Source organism: Arvicola amphibius, chromosome 1 (assembly GCF_903992535.2).
Source record: "Arvicola amphibius chromosome 1, mArvAmp1.2, whole genome shotgun sequence".
NCBI lineage: Eukaryota > Metazoa > Chordata > Mammalia > Rodentia > Cricetidae > Arvicola > Arvicola amphibius.
Window position 1 is genome coordinate 93,275,873 of NC_052047.1, and position 19,106 is coordinate 93,294,978.

The 19,106-nt window shown below is 44.4% G+C and overlaps 1 pseudogene; it reads right to left on the reverse strand.

Moving 5' to 3' along the window:
- Positions 1–18,880, reverse strand: part of LOC119815614 — a 29,995-nt pseudogene extending 11,115 nt beyond the window's left edge.
- Between the last annotated feature and the right edge of the window lie 226 nt (positions 18,881–19,106).

Here is a 19,106-nt window from a genome sequence, read left to right on the forward strand (position 1 = left end):
AAACAAATTTAAACAATACATAGCCACAAATCCAGCCTTACAGAAAGTAATAGAAGGAAATTCACAATCAAAGGAGTCCAACATTGCCCAGAATAACTCAGACATCTAGTGACCCTTCAACAGCACATCTCAAAGAAAGGAAACACACAATCTCTACTACCAAATAAAAAATGACAACCGGAGTTAACATCCACTGGTCATTAATATCACTTAATATCAATGGACTCAATTCACCTATAGAAAGGCACAGGCTAAGAGACTGGATACGAAAACAGGATCCAACATTCTGCTGTTTACAAGAAACACACCTCAACCACAAAGACAGACATCTACTCAGAGTAAAGGGTTGGGAAAAGGTCTATCAAACAAATGGACCTAAGAAACAAGCCGGTGTGGCCATACTAATTTCTAACAAAGTTGACTTCAAACTAAAATCAATCAGAAGAGATGGAAAGGGACACTTTATACTCATAACAGGAAAAATCTATCAGAATGAAGTCTCAATCCTGAATATCTATGCCCCTAATACAAAAGCACCCACTTATATAAAAGAACATTATTAGAACTCAAGACAGCCATCAAACCAAACACACTGATAGTGGGAGACTTCAACACTCCTCTTTCACCAATGGACAGGTCAATTCGACAGAAACCTAACAGAGAATTAAGAGACTTAATAGAGGTAATGAACCAAATGGACTTAACAGACATCTATAGAACATTCCACCCAAACAGGAAAGAATATACCTTCTTCTCTGCGGCTCATGGAACCTTTTCGAAAATTGACCACATACTCGGTAACAAAGCAAACTTCCACAGTTACAAAAACATATTAGTAACCACCTGTATCTTATCGGATAACCATGGATTAAAATTAGAATTCAACAACAATGCTACCCCCAGAAAGCCTACAAACTCATGGAAACTGAACAGTCAACTACTGAACCACAGCTGGGTCAAGGAAGAAATAAAGAAAGAAATTAAAGTCTTTCTTGAATTTAATGAAAACAAAGACACAACATACTCAAACCTATGGGACACTATGAAAGCAGTGCTAAGAGGAAAATTCATAGCACTAAGTGCCCACTTAAAAAAAACGGAGAAAGCACACATTGGAGACTTAACAGCACACCTGAAAGCTTTAGAAAAGAAAGAAGCAGACTCACCTAAGGAGTAGAAGACTGGAAATTATCAAACTGAGGGCAGAAATCAACAAAATAGAAACACAGAAAACAATCCAAAGAATCAATGAAACAAAAAGCTGGTTCTTGGAGAAAATCAACAAGATTGACAAACCCTTAGCCAAACTAATCAAACGGCAGAGGGAGAACACGCAAATTAATAAGATCAGAAATGAAAAAGGGGACATAACCACAGACACAGAGGAAATCCAAAGAATCATTAGATCTTACTACAAAAGCCTGTATGCCACAAAATTGGAAAATGTAAAAGAAATGGACACTTTTTTAGATAAGTACCATGTACCAAAGTTAAACCAGGACCAGGTAAATGCTCTAAATCGTCCTGTTAGTCGCGAAGAATTAGAAACTGTTATCAGAAACCTCCCTACCAAAAAGAGCCCAGGACCTGATGGGTTCAATGCAGAATTCTACCAGAACTTCCAAGAAGACCTAATACCTATACTCCTTAAGGTGTTTCATAATATAGAAACAGAACAGTCATTGCCAAATTCCTTTTATGAAGCTACAATTACCCTGATACCTAAACCACACAAAGACTCAACCAAGAAAGAGAATTACAGGCCAATCTCACTTATGAACATCGATGCAAAAATTCTCAATAAAATACTGGCAAACCGAATCCAAGAACACATTAGAAAAATTATCCACTATGATCAAGTAGGCTTCATCCCAGAGATGCAGGGCTGGTTCAACATACGAAAATCTATCAATGTAATCCACCATATGAATAAACTGAAGGATAAAAACCATATGATCATCTCATTAGATGCAGAAAAAGCATTTGACAAAATTCAGCACCCCTTTATGATAAAGGTCTTGGAGAGATTAGAGATACAGGGGTCATTCCTAAATATAATAAAGGCTATTTACAGCAAGCCGACAGCTAACATCAAATTAAATGGAGAGAAACTCAAGGCCATACCACTAAATTCAGGAACTCGACAAGGCTGTCCACTCTCTCCTTATCTCTTCAATATAGTTCTTGAAGTTCTAGCAATAGCAATAAGACAAAACAAGGGGATCAAGGGGATTCGAATTGGAAAGGAAGAAGTTAAACTTTCATTATTTGCAGATGATATGATAGTGTACATAAGCGACCCGAAAAACTCCACCAAAGAACTCCTACAGCTGATAAACTCCTTTAGTAGTGTGGCAGGATACAAGATCAACTCCAAAAAATCAGTCGCCCTCCTATATACAAAGGATAAGGAAGCAGAGAAAGAAATCAGAGAAGCGTCACCATTCACGATAGCCACAAATAGCATAAAATATCTTGGGGTAACTCTAACCAAGGAAGTGAAAGACCTATTTGACAAGAACTTTAAGTCTTTGAAGAAAGAAATTGAAGAGGACACCAGAAAATGGAAGGATCTCCCTTGCTCTTGGATTGGGAGGATCAACATAGTAAAAATGGCAATACTACCAAAGGCAATCTATAGATTTAATGCAATCCCCTTAAAGATCCCATCAAAATTCTTCACAGATCTTGAGAGGACAATAATCAACTTTATATGGAAGAACAAGAAACCCAGGATAGCCAAAACAATCTTATACAATAAAGGAACTTCTGGAGGCATTACCATCCCTGACTTCAAACTCTATTACAGAGCTACAGTATTGAAAACAGCTTGGTATTGGCATAAAAATAGAGAAGTCGACCAATGGAATCGAATAGAAGACCCAGATCTTAACCCACAAATCTATGAACACCTGATTTTGATAAAGGAGCTAAAAGCACACAATGGAAGAAAGAAAGCATCTTCAACAAATGGTGCTGGCATAACTGGATGTCAACCTGTAGAACAATGAAAGTAGATCCGTGTCTATCACCATGCACAAAACTCAAGTCCAAATGGATTAAAGACCTCAATATCAATCTGAACACACTGAACCTGTTAGAGGAGAAAGTGGGAAGTACTCTACAACATCTGGGCACAGGAGACCACTTCCTACGTATAGCCCCAGCAGCACAGACATTAAGGGCAACATTGAATAAATGGGACCTCCTGAAGCTGAGCAGCTTCTGTAAAGCAAAGGACACTGTCACTAAGACAAAAAGGCAGCCTATTGACTGGGAAAAGATCTTCACCAACCCCGCAACAGACAAAGGTCTGATCTCCAAAACATATAAGGAACTCAAGAGACTAGACTTTAAAATGTTAATTAACCCAATTAAAAAATGGGGCACTGAGCTGAACAGAGAATTCTCAACAGAAGAAGTTCGAATGGCCAAAAGACACTTAAGGGCATGCTCAACCTCCTTAGCAATCAGGGAAATGCAAATCAAAACAACGCTGAGATACCATCTTACACCTGTCAGAATGGCTAAAATCAAAAACACCAATGATAGCCTTTGCTGAAGAGGATGTGGAGTAAGGGGTACACTCATCCATTGCTGGTGGGAATGCAAACTTGTGCAACCGCTTTGGAAAGCAGTGTGGAGGTTTCTCAGGAAATTTGGGATCAACCTACCCCAGGACCCAGCAATCCCACTCTTGGGAATTTACCCAAGAGATGCCCAATCATACTACAAAAGCATTTGTTCAACTATGTTTATAGCAGCATTATTTGTAATAGCCAGAACCTGGAAACAACCTAGATGCCCTTCAGTGGAAGAATGGATGAAGAAAGTGTGGAATATATACATATTAGAGTACTACTCGGCGGTAAAAACAATGACATCTTGAACTTTGCATGCAAACGGAGAGAAATAGAAAACACCATCCTGAGCGAGGTAACCCAGGCCCAAAAAGATGAACATGGGATGTACTCACTCATAATTGGGTTCTAGCCATAAATAAAGGACATCGAGCCTATAATTCATAAAAAATCCTAGAGAAGCTATATAAGAAGGTGAACCCCCCAAAAAAACATATAGTTATCCTCCTGGATACTGGAAGTAGACAAGATTGCCAGACAAAAAATGGGAATATGGGGGTGGGGGGAGTGGAGGGATGGGGGGATGGGGAGAGAAAAGTGTGAAGTGGAGGATGGGAAGAGCTTGGGGGAATAGGATGGTTGGGATATAGGAAGGGTGGATATGGGAACAAGGAATTATATATCTTAGTTAAGGGAGCCATTCTAGGGCTGGCAGAGACTTGACTCTAGAGGGGTTCCCAGGTGTCCAGGAAGACGCCCCCAGCTAGTTCCTTGGGCAGCTGAGGAGAGGGTGCCAGAAATGTCCAGATCCTATTGTCATACTCATGAATATCTTGCATATCACCATAGAACCTTCACCTGGCATTGGATGGAGAAAATGACAGAGCCCCACATAGGAGCACCAGACTGAGCTCTCAAGGTCCTGATGAGGAGCAAAAGGAGGGAGATCATGAGCAAGGAAGCCAGGACCGCGAGGAGTGCTTTTACCCATTGAGACGGTGGGACAGATCTAACGGGAGACCACCAAGTCCAGTTGGAATGGGACTGATGGAACAGGGGACCAAACCGGGCTCTCTGAATATGGCTGACGGTGGAGGAGGACTGAGAAACCAAGGACAATGGCAATGAACATGAACTCTACAGCATGGACGGGCTCACTGTGAGCCTTGTCCGTTTGGTTGCTCACCTTCCTGGACTTAGGGGGAGCTGGGAGGACCTTGGACTAAACATAGTGAAGGGAACCCTGATGGCTCTTTGTGTTTGGAGAGGGGTGGAGTGGGGGTATGGGTGGAAGGGAGGGGAGGGAAGGGGGAGGAGAAGGGGAGGAGATGGAAATCTTGAATAAAAAAATGAGAAAAAAAAATCCTAAAAAAAAAAAAAAAAAAAAAAAAAACCAGTATATTTACTTGAGGTCTAGAATGCAGTTTTCTTCTTAGCAACCCATCATCTTGTCATATTTTATGTAACCATTGCACAGAGTATAACTATGGCCAGGTATGGTGGCTTATGCCTTTAATTCTAACCCTTGGGAGCAGAGGCTGATGGATCTGTGTCAAGGTCAACTGAAACTACACAGTAAGACCTGATCTCAAAAATAAAAAATTATAGCTAAGGAATGGAGATGACAGAAATTCTTTGTTCTAGGGAGACTATTCTCTTGAATGTAATCCTTGAAAGCTAATAGTGTATCATGGGATTTATCTTTTTCATTGAAAAGATCCTTTTAATTATTTGAATGCTTTTACATTGATAAAAGAATCGACCTTTAGATGCTTGACAAAATAAACCTGCTGATTTAATCCTTGGATTTGCAGCTGGAGAGATGGCTCAGCTTTTAAGAGAACATACTGGTTTTTTTTGCAGGAAACTTACATTGAATTCCATCACATAAATTATGCAGAGAGACCCTGACTCAAAAAAAGAGAACATACCATAGATACTCCTTTCCTTAAGGTTTTCTGAGATAGGCTCTCACTGTGCAGCACTAGCTGGCCTGGAACTCACTATGTAGATCCGGATGCCCTTAAATTCACAGATTTTAAATCTGTTGATAAGGAAATAATAATAAAAAGTACAGTTGCCCGTGAAAAGTTAGAAATGGAGGTGCTCTTTATAAGCACGACTATTAGCCACATCCTTGGTTCCCATCTTTCTGAGCATGAAGACAAAACAAACGCAACCAATACACAAGAGCAGGAAACACTGCTCACCTGCAGCGGACGAGGAGAGCACGGGACTCATTGCTAAAGCTATGCTTTTCTTTAGCAAGAAAGCATGGGGATTTCACTGAGGGGACACATTTACGTAAAGGTCCACCTATTCCTAAGACTGTTCAGTTAACAGGTCTACTTCTGCACATGGATACAAAGTAAAAGCAGAGATATTTGGGGGTAATCTTAGCTCAAAGTCAAGCAGCTACTTATACACAGTATAAAGATGATTATAGACAAAACTGCTTCTAGAATATTCAGTTTCTACAAAGCTCTTAGCTGCAATCAAGTAAATGATACTGTGCAAGTAGATTGCTTAGACGTCAATACTACCTGTTAATTAAAGTATATGCTCTACCAATGCCAAAATTCTCACAAATTTAAAGAACAGAGAATACATATACAGAAAGTTGGTAGGGATCATGTGAGAGGTACAGGAAGCAGCTTTGGAACGCATGGAAAATGGTCCACAGGTTTGCATGGACATGCTGGATAGCACTTGTGAGGCAGAGCCCTGATGACTACATGTCCTGAGGACCTCATGCTGCTATGGAGCACAGCTCTGCCTATTCCGTTGTGGTCATCACGTCCCTTACAATCCATGAATTGTTTGCAAACTCTAAACAGGTTACTCTAACCAGTAACATTGGGCAGCGTTACTAGTACTTACAATAATAGTGATTGGCTTTTTTGACATATTGCTGCTGAGGCAGATTAATGATTCAACCACCACACTTAGGAAAAATTTAGAGAAGTTGATTGTTAGTAAAGTTAGGTTAAGATGTTTTTGTTTAAGGTTTTGGTGTAGAAAATCTTGGGGAACAATTTAAAGTTTAGAAAGGCACAGTTTTGGTAGCTGAACAGGGACACCGAGGTCAGGGAACAAGAACAAAGGCGGTCTGGTTATTACTAGCTGACCTGTCTTCCTTGCTGAAAATGGCTGGTGGTTAAAGGTGGTGGTTAACCTCTTGCACCCATTTTGCCCTCGACTTCCTGATATGATTTAATTAAAAACTGTTGATAAGTAGGTGTACTCTCTGAGGAATGAAGTTTTTATATATAAAGGTTTAGATTTGTGATTCTTTTAAGATGTTTTGTAAGATACTTTTTAGATAAATAATAAAATGATTGGTTCTCTCTTTGTAACCACAAAATGCAGCCTGTCAGTAAAAGAACTGGCTGAGAATACCACCTCACTTGCTTATACTCTGTTAATGTGTAACAAGTTGCTCAGACATGAATGAATGCATGTGGGTCTTTGTAAGATTTCTTTTTCAGACCCAGAATCCTCCCCCCCCTCCCCCTGCCTCATCCTCCCGTCTTTGGGGCCACAAAATACCACAGCTCAGCCTGTTTGGGCTCTGGGGACCTGGAATTGAGTGCACCCAGGCCGGTGGGAGGTCCCCTCCTTCATTTGACTGCCCGGAGCAAGGTAGGCCTTTGTCTGAGAGCTGCTTGGCCTGCAAGGGGACCTGAAAGTCTGCAGGAGGATCCATCATTCTTTGGGGTGAGTGAGGAGTGAGTGCCCGAACCGCGGCAGCTGCCCGGAGAGGGACCACCGACTCTCCACAACTCCCCCTGCCACCAGCACACTTCCTGCTCTTCCTGCAGGGGTTATTCTCCCCGGATACTGCCTCTCTCTCCCTGTCCCTTCCCAGCTTGCACCCAGAATCCTCCCCCCCTCCCCCTTCCTCATCCTCCCGTCTTTGGGGCCACAAAATCCCACAGCTCAGCCTGTTTGGGCTCTGGGGACCCAGAATTGAGTGCACCCAGGCCGGTGGGAGGTCCCCTCCTTCATTTAACTGCCCGGAGCAAGGTAGGCCTTTGTCTGAGAGCTGCTTGGCCTGCAAGGGGACCTGAAAGTCTGCAGGAGGATCCATCGTTCTTTGGGGTGAGTGAGGAGTGAGTGCCCGAACCGCGGCAGCTGCCTGGAGAGGGACCACCGACTCTCCACAACTCCCCCTGCCACCAGCACACTTCCTGCTCTTCCTGCAGGGGTTATTCTCCCCGGATACTGCCTCTCTCTCCCTGTCCCTTCCCAGCTTGCACCCAGAATCCTCCCCCCCTCCCCCTTCCTCATCCTCCCGTCTTTGGGGCCACAAAATCCCACAGCTCAGCCTGTTTGGGCTCTGGGGACCCGGAATTGAGTGCACCCAGGCTGGTGGGAGGTCCCCTCCTTCATTTGACTGCCCGGAGCAAGGTAGGCCTTTGTCTGAGAGCTGCTTGGCCTGCAAGGGGACCTCACAGTCTGCAGAAGGATCCATCATTCTTTGGGGTGAGTGAGGAGTGAGTGCCCGAACCGCGGCAGCTGCCCGGAGAGGGACCACCGACTCTCCACAACTCCCCCTGCCACCAGCACACTTCCTGCTCTTCCTGCAGGGGTTATTCTCCCCGGATACTGCCTCTCTCTTCCTGTCCCTTCCCAGCTTGCACCCAGAATCCTCTCCCCCTCCCCCTGCCTCATCCTCCCGTCTTTGGGGCCACAAAATCCCACAGCTCAGCCTGTTTGGGCTCTGGGGACCTGGAATTGAGTGCACCCAGGCCGGTGGGAGGTCCCCTCCTTCATTTGACTGCCCGGAGCAAGGTAGGCCTTTGTCTGAGAGCTGCTTGGCCTGCAAGGGGACCTGAAAGTCTGCAGGAGGATCCATCGTTCTTTGGGGTGAGTGAGGAGTGAGTGCCCGAACCGCGGCAGCTGCCCGGAGAGGGACCACCGACTCTCCACAACTCCCCCTGCCACCAGCACACTTCCTGCTCTTCCTGCAGGGGTTATTCTCCCCGGATACTGCCTCTCTCTCCCTGTCCCTTCCCAGCTTGCACCCAGAATCCTCCCCCCCTCCCCCTTCCTCATCCTCCCGTCTTTGGGGCCACAAAATCCCACAGCTCAGCCTGTTTGGGCTCTGGGGACCTGGAATTGAGTGCACCCAGGCCGGTTGGAGGTCCCCTCCTTCATTTGACTGCCCGGAGCAAGGTAGGCCTTTGTCTGAGAGCTGCTTGGCCTGCAAGGGGACCTCACAGTCTGCAGAAGGATCCATCATTCTTTAGGGTGAGTGAGGAGTGAGTGCCCGAACCGCAGCAGCTGCCCGGAGAGGGACCACCGACTCTCCACAACTCCCCCTGCCACCAGCACACTTCCTGCTCTTCCTGCAGGGGTTATTCTCTCCGGATACTGCCTCTCTCTTCCTGTCCCTTCCCAGCTTGCACCCAGAATCCTCCCCCCCTCCCCCTTCCTCATCCTCCCGTCTTTGGGGCCACAAAATCCCACAGCTCAGCCTGTTTGGGCTCTGGGGACCTGGAATTGAGTGCACCCAGGCCGGTGGGAGGTCCCCTCCTTCATTTGACTGCCCGGAGCAAGGTAGGCCTTTGTCTGAGAGCTGCTTGGCCTGCAAGGGGACCTGACAGTCTGCAGGAGGATCCATCATTCTTTGGGGTGAGTGAGGAGTGAGTGCCTGAACCGCGGCAGCAGCCCGGAGAGGGACCACCGACTCTCCACAACTCCCCCTGCCACCAGCACACTTCCTGCTCTTCCTGCAGGGGTTATTCTCCCCGGATACTGCCTCTCTCTCCCTGTCCCTTCCCAGCTTGCACCCAGAATCCTCCCCCCCTCCCCCTTCCTCATCCTCCCGTCTTTGGGGCCACAAAATCCCACAGCTCAGCCTGTTTGGGCTCTGGGGACCCGGAATTGAGTGCACCCAGGCCGGTGGGAGGTCCCCTCCTTCATTTGACTGCCTGGGGCAAGGTAGGCCTTTGTCTGAGAGCTGCTTGGCCTGCAAGGGGACCTCACAGTCTGCAGGAGGATCCATCATTCTTTGGGGTGAGTGAGGAGTGAGTGCCCGAACCGCGGCAGCTGCCCGGAGAGGGACCACCGACTTTCCACAACTCCCCCTGCCACCAGCACACTTCCTGCTCTTCCTGCAGGGGTTATTCTCCCCGGATACTGCCTCTCTCTTCCTGTCCCTTCCCAGCTTGCACCCAGAATCCTCCCCCCCTCCCCCTGCCTCATCCTCCCGTCTTTGGGGCCACAAAATCCCACAGCTCAGCCTGTTTGGGCTCTGGGGACCCGGAATTGAGTGCACCCAGGCCGGTGGGAGGTCCCCTCCTTCATTTGACTGCCCGGAGCAAGGTAGGCCTTTGTCTGAGAGCTGCTTGGCCTGCAAGGGGACCTCACAGTCTGCAGGAGGATCCATCATTCTTTGGGGACACCAAACACCTCCGCGCTCCTTTTGAAGGAAGAGATGGGCAGGCGCCAATGCAGGAGCTCCTCCAACAACATGAAAGGCAACATGACATCACCACAAGCCAGACATTCCGAAACAACAAGAATTGAACACCCTACCCCAGAAGATATAGAAGAAACCGACATTAAACAGTACTTTATAAAAATAATAGAGGACCTTAAACAGGAGGTAAAAAACTGCCATAAAGAAATGGAGATGACAAACAAAAAGGTAGACGAAATAAATAAATCTCTCAAAGATACCCAAGAAAAACAAGAAAAACAAGAAAAAGCAATCAAACAGGTAAGGGAAACAGTACAAGACCTGATAAATGAAATGGAGGTATTGAAGAAAACACAATCTGAGGGACGACTGGAAATGGAAACTCTGAGTAAACGAACAGAAACTTCAGAGACAAGTATTTCCAACCGAATACAAGAGATGGAAGAAAGAATCTCGGACTCTGAAGATACTATAGAGGAAATAAACTCACAGATTAAAGAACTAAACAAATCTAACAAATTCTTAACACAAAACATTCAGGAAATCTGGGACACCATGAAAAGACCAAACCTAAGAATAATTGGGGTAGAAGAAGGAGAAGAATTACAACTCAAAGGCCCAGAAAACATATTCAACAAAATTATAGAAGAAAACTTCCCCAACCTAAAGAAGGATGTTCCTATGAAGGTACAAGAAGCCTACAGAACACCAAATAGACTGGATCAAAAGAAAGCATCCCCACGCCATATAATAATCAAAACACAAAACATACAGAATAAAGAACAGATATTAAGAGCTGCAAAGGAAAAAGGTCAAGTAACATATAAAGGGAAACCTATCAGAATTACACCTGATTTCTCAATGGAAACCATGAAAGCCAGAAGAGCTTGGATAGATGTGCTACAGACACTTAGGGAACATGGATGCAAGCCTAGACTATTATACCCAGCAAAGCTTGCATTCACCATTGATGGAGAAAACAAGATATTCCAGGACAAAAACAGATTTAAACAATACGCAGCCACAAATCCAGCCTTGCAGAAAGTAATAGAAGGAAAATCACAAACCAAGGAGTCCAACAACGCCGACAATAACTCAGGCATCTAGCGACCCTTCACCAGCACAACTAGAAGAAGGGAAACACACAAACTCTACTACTAAAAATGACTGAAGTTAACAACCACTGGTCATTAATATCACTTAATATCAATGGACTCAATTCACCTATAAAAAGGCACAGGCTAAGAGACTGGATACGAAAACAGAATCCAACATTTTGCTGTTTACAAGAAACACACCTCAACCACAAAGACAGGCACCTACTCAGAGTAAAGGGTTGGGAAAAGGTTTATCAAGCAAATGGCCCTAAGAAACAAGCGGGTGTGGCCATACTAATTTCCAACAAAGTTGACTTCAAACTAAAATCAATCAGAAGAGATGGAAAGGGACACTTTATACTCATAACAGGAAAAATCCTTCAGAATGAAGTCTCAATCCTGAATATCTATGCCCCTAATATAAAAGCTCCCACTTATGTAAAAGAAACACTTCTAGAACTCAAGGCAGCCATCAAACCAAACACACTGATAGTGGGAGACTTCAACACTCCTCTCTCACCAATGGACAGGTCAATCAGACAGAAACCTAACAGAGAATTGAAAGACTTAATGGAGGTAATGAACCAAATGGACTTAACAGACATCTATAGAACATTCCACCCAAATAGGAAAGAATATACCTTCTTCTCTGCGGCTCATGGAACCTTTTCCAAAATTGACCATATACTTGGTAACAAAGCAAACTTCCACAGTTACAAAAAAATATTAGTAACCACCTGTGTCTTATCGGATCACCATGGATTAAAATTAGAATTCAACAACAATGCTACCCCCAGAAGGCCCACAAACTCATGGAAACTGAACAGTCAACTACTGACCCACACCTGGGTCAAGGAAGAAATAAAGAAAGAAATTAAAGTCTTTCTTGAATTTAATGAAAACAAAGACACAACATACTCAAACCTATGGGACACAATGAAAGCAGTGCTAAGAGGAAAGTTCATAGCACTAAGTGCCCACTTAAAGAAAACGGAGAAAGCACTCATTGGTGACTTAACAGCACACCTGAAAGCTCTGGAAAAAAAAGAAGCAGACTCACCTAGGAGAAGTAGAAGACTGGAAATAATCAAACTGAGGGCAGAAATCAACAAAATAGAAACACAGAAAACAATCCAAAGAATCAATGAAACAAGAAGCTGGTTCTTGGAGAAAATCAACAAGATTGACAAACCCTTAGCTAAACTAATCAAACGGCAGAGGGAGAACACGCAAATTAACAAGATCAGAAATGAAAAGGGGGACATAACCACAGACACAGAGGAAATTCAGAAAATCATTAGATCTTACTACAAAAGCCTGTATGCCACAAAATTGGAAAATGTAAAAGAAATGGACAGTTTTTTAGATAAATACCATATACCAAAGTTAAACCAGGACCAGGTAAATGCTCTAAATCGTCCTGTTAGTCGCGAAGAATTAGAAACTGTTAGCAGAAACCTCCCTACCAAAAGAGCCCAGGACCAGATGGTTTCAATGCGGAATTCTACCAGAACTTCCAAGAAGACCTAATACCTATACTCCTTAAGGTATTTCATAATATAGAAACACAAGAGTCACTGCCAAATTCCTTCTATGAAGCTACAGTTACCCTGATACCTAAACCACACAAAGACTCAACCAAGAAAGAGAATTACAGGCCAATCTCACTCATGAACATGGACGCAAAAATTCTCAATAAAATACTGGCAAACCGAATCCAAGAACACATTAGAAAAATTATCCATTACGATCAAGTAGGCTTCATCCCAGAGATGCAGGGCTGGTTCAACATACGAAAATCTATTAATGTAATCCATCATATAAACAAACTGAAGGAAAAAAACCATATGGTCATCTCATTAGATGCTGAAAAAGCATTTGACAAAATTCAGCACCCTTTTATGATAAAGGTCTTGGAGAGATTAGGGATACAAGGGTCATTCCTAAATATAATAAAAGCTATTTACAGCAAGCCGACAGCTAACATCAAATTAAACGGAGAGAAACTCAAGGCTATCCCACTAAATTCAGGAACACGACAAGGCTGTCCACTCTCTCCTTATCTCTTCAATATAGTGCTTGAAGTTCTAGCAATAGCAATAAGACAACATAAGGGAATCAAGGGGATTCAATTTGGAAAGGAAGAAGTTAAACTTTCATTATTTGCAGATGATATGATAGTATACATAAGCGACCCCAAAAACTCCACCAAAGAACTCCTACAGCTGATAAACTCCTTCAGTAACGTGGCAGGATACAAGATCAACTCCAAAAAATCAGTCGCCCTCCTATACACAAAGGATAAGGAAGCAGAGAGGGAAATCAGAGAAGTATCACCTTTCACAATAGCCACAAATAGCATAAGATATCTGGGAGTATCGCTAACCAAGGAAGTGAAGGATTTATTTGACAAGAACTTTAAGTCTTTGAAGAAAGAAATTGAAGAGGATACCAGAAAATGGAAGGATCTCCCCTGCTCGTGGATTGGGAGGATCAACATAGTAAAAATGGCAATTCTACCAAAAGCAATCTATAGATTCAATGCAATCCCAATCAAGGTCCCATTAAAATTCTTCACAGAGATTGAGAGGACAATAATCAACTTTATATGGAAAAACAAGAAACCCAGGATAGCCAAAAAAATCTTATACAATAAAGGTACTTCTGGAGGCATTACCATCCCTGACTTCAAACTCTATTACAGAGCTACAGTATTGAAAACGGCTTGGTATTGGCATAAGAACAGAGAAGTTGACCAATGGAATCGTATAGAAGACCCGGATCTTAAACCACAAACCTACGAACACCTGATTTTTGATAAAGGAGCCAAAAGTACACAATGGAAAAAAGAGGGCATCTTCAACAAATGGTGCTGGCATAACTGGATGTCAACCTGTAGAAGAATGAAAGTAGATCCATATCTATCACCATGCACAAAACTCAAGTCCAAATGGATTAAAGACCTCAATATTAATTTGAACACATTGAGATTGATAGAGGAGAAAGTGGGAAGTACTCTACAACAAATGGGCACAGGGAACCGTTTCCTATGCATAACCCCAGCTGCACAGACTTTAAGGGCAACATTGAATAAATGGGACCTCCTGAAGTTGAGCAGCTTCTGTAAAGCAAAGGACATTGTCACTAAGACACAAAGGCAGCCTACTGACTGGGAAAAGATCTTCACCAACCCTGCAACTGACAAAGGTCTGATCTCTAAAATATATAAGGAACTCAAGAGACTAGACGGTAAAATGCCAATTAACCCAATTAAAAAATAGGGCGATGAACTGAACAGAGAATTCTCAACAGAAGAAGTTCGAATGGCCAAAAGACACTTAAGGTCATGCTCAACCTCCCTAGCTATCAGGGAAATGCAAATCAAAACAACTTTGAGATATCATCTTACACCTGTCAGATTGGCTAAAATCCAAAACACCAATAATAACCTTTGCTGGAGAGGTTGTGGGGTAAGGGGCACACTCATCCATTGCTGGTGGGAATGCAAACTTGTGCAACCACTTTGGAAAGCAGTGTGGCGGTTTCTCAGGAAATTCGGGATCAACCTACCCCAGGACCCAGCAATTCCACTATTGGGAATCTACCCAAGAGATGCCCAATCATACAACAAAAGCATATGCTCATCTATGTTCATAGCAGCATTATTTGTAATAGCCAGATCCTGGAGACAGCCTAGATGCCCTTCAGTGGAAGAATGGATGAAGAAACTGTGGAATATATACATGCTAGAATACTACTCAGCGGTAAAAAACAATGACATCTTGAATTTTGCAGGCAAATGGATGGAAATAGAAAACACTATTCTGAGTGAGGTAACCCAGACCCATAAAGATGAACATGGGATGTACTCACTCATATTCGGTTTCTAGCCATGATTAAAGGACATCGAGCCTATAAATTTGGGATCCTTGAGAAGATAATAAGAAGGTGAACTCCCAAAAAAGATATAGTAATCCTCCTGGATATTGGAAGTAGACACGATCGCCAGGCAAAATTGGGAACTTGAGGGTTGGGCAAGACTGGGCCAAGGGAAGATGGGGAGAGAAAAGTGTGAAGGGGAGAGCGGGGGGAGCTCGGAGGAATGGGGTGCTTGGGATATAGGAAGGGTGGATATGAGAGCAGGGAAGCATATATCTGAATTTAAGGAGCTACCTGAGGGTTGTCAAGAGACTTGACCCTAGAGGGGTTCCCAGGTTTCCAGGGAGACGCCCCCAGTTAGTTCCTTGGGCAGCTGAGGAGAGGGAGCCTGAAAAGGCCAGTTCCTATAGCCATACTGATGAATTTCTTGCATATCACCATAGAACCTCCACCTGACGATAGATGAAGAAAATGACAGAGCCCCACCTTGGAGCACCGGACTGAGCTCCCAAGGTCCTGATGAGGAGCAGAAGGAGAGAGAACATGAGAAAGAAAGTCAGGACCGTGAGGGAACCTCCAGCTGGCGGCAGATGGGGAAGGTGACTGAGCCCCACATTGGAGCACTGGACTGAGCTCCCAAGGTCCCGATGAGGAGCAGAAGGAGCGAGAACATGAGGGAGAAAGTCAGGAACGAGAGGGGTGCGTTCACTCATGGAGACGGTGGGACAGAACTAATGGGAGATCACCAACTCCAGTTGGAATGGGACTGAAGGATCATGCGACCAAACCCGTCTCTCTGAGTGTGGCCAACAGCGGGGGCTGACTGAGAAGCAAAGGACAATGGCTCTGGGCTCTGATTGTTCTTCATGGACGGGCTCTGTGGGAGCCTTCTCAGCTTGGTCGATCACCTTCCTGGACCTGGGGGGAGTTGGGAGGACCTTGGTCTTAGCATAGAGTGGGGAACCCTGATGGCTCCTTGGCCTTGAGAGGGAGGGAGGGGAGGTATGGGTGGAGGGGAGGGGAGGGAAGGGGGAGAAGGAGGGGAGAGAAAGGGGAGAAGGAGGGGAGGGAGGGGGGAGGAGGAGGGAAGGAGATGGAAATTTTTAAATATAAAAAAAAATAAACCATGAGAAAAAAAAAAAAAAGATTTCTTTTTCATCTATAATTAAAACATTTAATTATGTAAGGGTACTAGGAAATATGTTGTCTTTTATTTATACTCATTGTAATCATTCACTTGAAGAAAAAGAGAATATAATTGCACTGTAATTTTTTTATTATTTGAAATATTTTGCTGAGGGATATAAGCTGTGGGGGGAGGAATGTCAGACCTTGATGTGTTGAAGACATGTGTGTATGTATGTAATGTATGTATATGTGTGTGTTCTCCTCTTTTGCCAGTGCTAGAGAATTAAGTTTTGTTCTCTCACAGAAAAAAAAAAAGTGTATTGTGTGATTAGCCAGCAACTCCACACTTCCTCTTCAGTACCTGCCCTGCTAAGAGCTGGTCTCTCAGTAGAAAACATCACAGAAAATTTGATGTGGGATTCCCCTCTGTATGCTGTGAATACCATTGGTTAATAAAGAAGGTGTCTTGGGCCTGCACATGACAAAATAGGGGTAGGTGGGGAAAACTAAACTGGATGCTGGGAGAAAGAAGGTGGAGTCAGAAAGATGCCATGGAGCCACCAGAGGAGAAAGATGCAAGTCACCAACTGGAACCTTGCTGGTAGGCCACGAGCCTCATGGTAAAATATAAAATAATCTACATGGGTTAAGAGATAAGAGTGAGCTAGAAATATGCATAAGCTCATAGGCCAAGCAGTGTTGTAATTAATACAACTTCTGTGTGATTATTTCGATTCTGGGCAACCGGGAACAAACAAGTGGCCTCTATCAACAAAAATTCACCTTTCAGCTCTGTGGATGCCATTCTGACATGAACATCTCCGCTGTGCTATTTGATTTGCCTCTGAACAGACTGGCTAAGAGAAAGGTGACAGCGACGTCCATGCAGGACCAGAAAGAGGTCATTCTAAATAGCCCTGGTAACTGTCTCTTTAATAACCAACACCAGTCTGACCCCTAGTGACATAAGCTGAGCTGGACAGAAAACATAGTCAAGAATGGACAACATGGGCTGCAGGAATAACTCAGTAGTTAAAAGAACAAGCTGCTCCTCCAGAGCACACACACACAGGTTCTATGACAAGGACCCACAGGGCGGCTAGCAACTGTTCTAACCCCAGTTCTGGGCATTTGACTGCCATTCAGGTCTCCCTGCCAATGAGCAAGGAGGCAGTACACAGACCTGTATACACCTCCACCAAAAAAATCAAGCACATAAAACAACTTTTAAAAATTAAAACACAATGTAGAAACAATTCACATCATAAAACATCTTTCTTCAGCTGGGTGTGGCACTCCAGAGACAGAGGAAGGGGCAGAAGATTCTCTGTGGGTTCAAGGCTACCCTAGTCTATATAGTGAGTTCCAGGAAAGCCATTTTTAGCAAAATGATATGATGTCCCCCTAGTGATCTGGATAGGAGCCCTACACAGGTTTCCTGCTGTTGGGGCAGCTGGCCCAATCCCTGCGTTCAGGGGTGTGGCTGCCCCAGCGTGGTAGGATACCCCTTAAATAGCATCGGGGCGCCGGGAGGAGCCCCGTTTGCTATTCCCCGCGTCACCCGCTGCTCCGCTGGACCCTTGGTTCTGTAAGTTTCCTTATTCCCCCTTTTATTAAAACTTATTTATTATAAAAGGACTATCTTGGTCACTTCCTAATTCCTCCGACCGCCGGTACCGCCGGTACTCGCAGGTACAACCGCCCGTACCGCCGGTACTTGCCGGTACATCCTGCTAGATAAGCTCTGAGCAATCAGCCACTGTGACACCGAAACACTGCCTGGAGGCTTGCGTAGAAATCTCATAGAAAAGGGGCCCCAGGACCCCGGACTCCCTGGGAAGTGTTTCTCCGCCGTCTGACCTCACTGTGGGTGTACTACAGCCTACACACAGCACTGCCTGTCTGTCTGCTTCTCCACCGTCTGTTTGTGGGTGTACTATAGCTTACACACAGCACTGCCTTGTCTGTCTGTCTGCCTTCTTGTTTGAAAATTACATTAATTCCTTTGTGTATGTGGGTGTACACACGCTTCTCAGTGCACATGCCTCAATGGCAGGAGCTAACTTGCAGGAGTTATTTTCTCTGTGAACTGATGAGCTTGCCTGTGTGGGCATGTGCATTGCTATGCTCACCACAGTGCACATGGTGCTCACAGGAGCCATTCTCTCCTTCAGCATATGAGACCAGGGTATCAAACTCAAGTCATCAGGCTTGGTGACAAGGGTCTCTATACCCGCTGAGACATCCTGCCTGCCCTACGTCTGGTGTTATCTGACTCTGATGGACTCACTCACTGCCCCTGTCACCACACAGTCACTGCCATTACAGGTAGAAAACACTGCTGTTTTCATTATTACATTCTTCATTGGTTTCCATATGTGTGTCAAACACATGAACTGGAGAAAACTCACAAAGAATATAACACTATCCAAAGAAAAACATTAGGGAGGATTATCAAGATGGTTCAGAGTAAAAATGCCTGAGCCAACTGAGGACCTAAGTTCCATGCCCATTGTCCACAGGGTAGAAGGAAAAAATGGGTTCCTGGAAGCATCCTCTGATCTCCATGCTTGCAGAATAGCATGTGCATGTAGACACACACACACACACACACACACCAAAACAGAAAACTACCATCCCACCATCCTACCATGAGAAGAGGCTTCCTGTCCATCTTCTGGGTCTGATATCCTTTCCTTCAGAGGTGATGCTGTTGCCATGACTCTCCTTACTAGCTGCCATGTGAACATCTATGGACACAGCTTGACAGCCTAGTGAGAGGGTTGGAAGAATTTTCTGGTTTTACAAAAGAGAAGCACATGACATTCAAAAGATCACAATATGTTTATCCCAGTGACAAAGCATTGCATATGTCCACAAAGTCAGCAACAGCGGCATTCAGTTACTTAGCTTCTACAGCAAAGAAAGCCACGCAAGCCTTGTCTAAGGAACTGGTAATCACACTTTTATAAGCATTGATTTGGACCTCCAAAA